The sequence below is a fragment of the Pongo pygmaeus genome, chromosome X, assembly GCF_028885625.2.
Source record: "Pongo pygmaeus isolate AG05252 chromosome X, NHGRI_mPonPyg2-v2.0_pri, whole genome shotgun sequence".
NCBI classification, from domain to species: Eukaryota; Metazoa; Chordata; class Mammalia; order Primates; family Hominidae; genus Pongo; species Pongo pygmaeus.
Window position 1 is genome coordinate 152,172 of NC_072396.2, and position 4,167 is coordinate 156,338.

Here is a 4,167-nt window from a genome sequence, read left to right on the forward strand (position 1 = left end):
TGCCTCTGTGGATTTGCCTGTTCTGGACCTTTCCTAGAAATGGAATCTTACTCTATGTGGCCTTTTGTCTCTGGCTTCTCTCACTGAGTGTGATGTCCTCAAGGCTCATCTACATTGCAGCCTGTGTCAGAGCCTTGTTCCTTTTCATGGCTGCGTGCTATTCCACCATGTGGGTCAACCACATTGTGCTGATCCACCCATCCACTGGTGAACCCTGGGTGGTTTCTGCTTACTCTATGTGGCCTTTTGTGTCTGGCTTTTCTCACTGAGTGTCACGTCCTCAAGGCTCATCCTCATTGCAGTCTGTGTCAGAGACTCATTCCTTTTCATGGCTGCATACTATTCCACCATGTGGATGGACCACATTGTGCTCATCCACCCATCCACTGGTGGACCCTTGAGTGGTTTCTGCCTACTCTATGTGGCCTTCTATCTCGGGCTTCTCTCACTGAGTGTCACGTCCTCAAGGCTCATCCTCATTGCAGTCTGTGTCAGAGCCTCGTTCCTTTTCATGGCTGCGTACTATTCCACCATGTGGGTCAACCACATTGTGCTCATCCACCCATCCACTGGTGGACCCTTGAGTGGTTTCTGCTTACTCTTTGTGGCCTTTTGTGTCTGGCTTCTCTCACTGAGTGTCATGTCCTCAAGGCTCATCCTCATTGCAGTCTGTGTCAGAGACTCGTTCCTTTTCATGGCTGCATACTATTCCACCATGTGGGTCAACCACATTGTGCTGATCCACCCATCCACTGGTGGACCCTTGAGTGGTTTCTGCTTACTCTATGTGGCCTTCTATCTCGGGCTTCTCTCACTGAGTGTCATGTCCTCAAGGCTCATCCACATTGCAGCCTGTGTCAGAGCCTCATTCCTTTTCATGGCTGCGTACTATTCCACCATGTGGGTCAACCACATTGTGCTCATCCACCCATCCACTGGTGGACCCTCGAGTGGTTTCTGCCTACTCTATGTGGCCTTTTGTGTCTGGCTTCTCTCACTGAGTGTCACGTCCTCAAGGCTCATCCTCATTGCAGTCTGTGTCAGAGACTCGTTCCTTTTCATGGCTGCATACTATTCCACCATGTGGGTCAACCACATTGTGCTGATCCACCCATCCACTGGTGGACCCTTGAGTGGTTTCTGCTTACTCTATGTGGCCTTCTATCTCGGGCTTCTCTCACTGAGTGTCATGTCCTCAAGGCTCATCCACGTTGCAGCCTGTGTCAGAGCCTCGTTCCTTTTCATGGCTGCATACTATTCCACCATGTGGATCAACCACATTGTGCTCATCCACCCATCCACTGGTGGACACTTGAGTGGTTTCTGCTTTTGGGCCATTACAAAATCGAGCTGCTGTGAAACAGTTCACTTTTATTTGATTTTATTTATTTATTTTTTTGAGACAGAGTCTTGCTCTCTCGCCTGTGCTAGAATATAGTGGAACAATCTCGGCTCACTTCAGGCTCCGCCTCCCAGGTTCAAGCAACTCTCCTGCCTTAGCCTCCTGAGTAGCTGGGATTACAGTCACCCACCACCACGCCCGGCTAATTTTTGTATTTTTATTAGAGACAGGGTTTCACCATGTTGGCCAGGCTGGTCTCGAACTCCTGACCTCAGGTGATCCACCCGTCTCGGTCTCCCAAAGTGCTGGGATGTTACAGGCATGAGCCACCACACCCGGCCTCTAGGTGATTCTTTAACTAGAACATTAGATATAGGACTTTTGCTATGGGGTGGCTTTTCCTCCTAACCTGAAATGAGGCAAAGAGTCTTAGCATGTCAGATGTGATGCCTTCTCTTATTTCACTCAGCACAATTTTAAGCAAATTGAGAATGGAGCCTGGGTACCCATTTCGGTAAAAGGTGTTTTTTTTTTTTTTTTTTTTTTTTCTGTGTAAAACCTACATTTGACTCAGAGTGTAGTTGGTGAAATGCACATTTTTCTTAATGGCAGAAGGACGTATTTCTTTTTTTTTTTTTTTGAGATGGAGTCTCGCTCTGTCGCCCAGGCTGGAGTGCAGTGGTGTGATCTCGGCTCACTGCAAGCTCCGCCTCCCAGGTTCACGCCATTCTCCTGCCTCAGCCTCCTGAGTAGCTGGGACTACAGGCGCCCGCCACCACGCCCGGCTAATTTTTTGTATTTTTAGTAGAGACGGGGTTTCACCGTGTTAGCCAGGATGGTCTCAATCTCCTGACCTTGTGATCCACCTGCCTCGGCCTCCCAAAGTGCTGGGATTACAGGCGTGAGCCACCGCGCCAATCCAGAAGGACGTATTTCTGATAGGCAGGGGTAGTGATTTACAGCACTGTAGTGCAAAAAACTGTTTTTTTTCTTTTGTAAGAGGAATAGTTGCTGATTGGAGAAAACTTGGGAAGTAGAGAGAGAGTATTCAAAAATCAGGGCTGGACTTTGGGAGGCCGAGGCAGGCGGATCACGAGGTCAGGACTTCGAGACCAGCCTGACCAACATGGTGAAACCCCGTCTCTACTAAAAATACAAAAATAGCCGGGTGTGGTGGCAGGTGCCTGTAATCCCAGCTACTCAGGAGGCTGAGGCAGGAGAATCACTTGAACCCAGGGGGCGGAGGTTGCAATGAGCCGAGATCGCACCACTGCACTCCAGCCTGGGCGACAGAGCAAGATGCCATCTGAAAAAAAAAAAAAAAAGCAGGGCCAGATGGCTCATGCCTGCAATCCCAGTACTTTGGGAGGCTGAGGTGAGAGGATCACTGGAGCCTAGGAGTTTGAGATGAGCCTGGGCAGCATAGCAAGACCCTGTCTCTACCAAAAAGCAAAATTAGCAGGGCATGGTGGCGCGTGCTATAGTCCCAGCTACTTGGGAGGCTGAGGTGGGCAGATTGCTTGATCCCAGGAGTTTGAAACCAGTCTGGGCAACGTAGTGAGACGCCATCTCTACCCTCCAAAAAAAAAAAAAAAAATAGCCCAGCATGGTGGTGTGCACCTGTAGTCCTAGCTACTCGGGAGGCTGAGGTGGGAGGATCACGTGAGCCCAGGAGGTCAAGGCTGCAGTGAGCCGAGATCACACTATTGCATTCCAGCCTGGGCAACAGAGCAAGACCCTGTCTCACATAAAATAAAATAAATAGGCTGGGCGCAGTGGGTCGCGTCTGTCATCCCAGCACTTTGGGAGGCCGAGGCGGGCGGATCACCCGAGGTCAGGAGTTTGAGACCATCCTGGCCAACATGGTGAAACCCCGTCTCTACTAAAAATACAAACAAACAAACAAACAAAAAAAAAGCCAGGCGCGGTGGCAGGTGCATGTAGTCCCAGCTACTTGGGAGGCTGAGGCAGGAGAATGGCATGAACCTGGGAGGCGGAGCTTGCAGTGAGCTGAGATTGAGCCACTGCACTCCAGTCTGGGCGACAGCGCAAGACCCCGTCTCAAAAAGAAAAAGAAAAAAAAGAAAAAGAGGCCGGGCGCAGTGGCTCACGCCTGTAATCCCAGCACTTTGGGAGGCCGAGGTGGGCAGATCACAAGGTCAAGAGATTGAGACCATCCTGGCCAACACGGTGAAACCCCGTCTCTACTAAAAATACAAAAAAAAAAAAAAATAGCCGGGCGTGGTGGCGGGCGCCTGTAGTCCCAGCTACTCGGGAGGTTGAGGCAGGAGAATGGTGTGAACCCGGGAGGCCGAGCTTGCAGTGAGCGGAGATTGCACCACTGCACTCCAGCCTGGGCGACAGAGCGAGACTCCGTCTCAAAAAAAAAAAAAAAAGTCCAGACGTTGTTGTTCAATAGCACAGAGGGACGTCTTGCTGAGAAGTGGCCGGACGAGGCTGCCGCAGACACCACAGCCCTCTCCTCCTGCCCGCCACACCCTCCGAAGGAACCTGTTTGGAAGGAATGCCTCCGGGGAGAACAGCTGACGTCCGGGTGCCGTTGTGGCAGCACGGAACCCGAGTTATTTTCAGATGTCTTGTTCGTGCCCCAGAGGTCAGGGACCAGCAGCTTTCAGGAAGCCTCGTCCACGCACTGCATTAACTCAGCGATGAGTTTCTGGCTGCGGAATCCCAAGTATGCAATTCCCTCTTAATCCCCAGCTTCAAAGCACTGTCAGGCGTTTCCGTGACAAAAACTCTCTCTTTTTTTTTTTCTTTACTTCTTTTTTTTTTTTGAGATGGAGTCTCACTCTGTCACCCAGGCT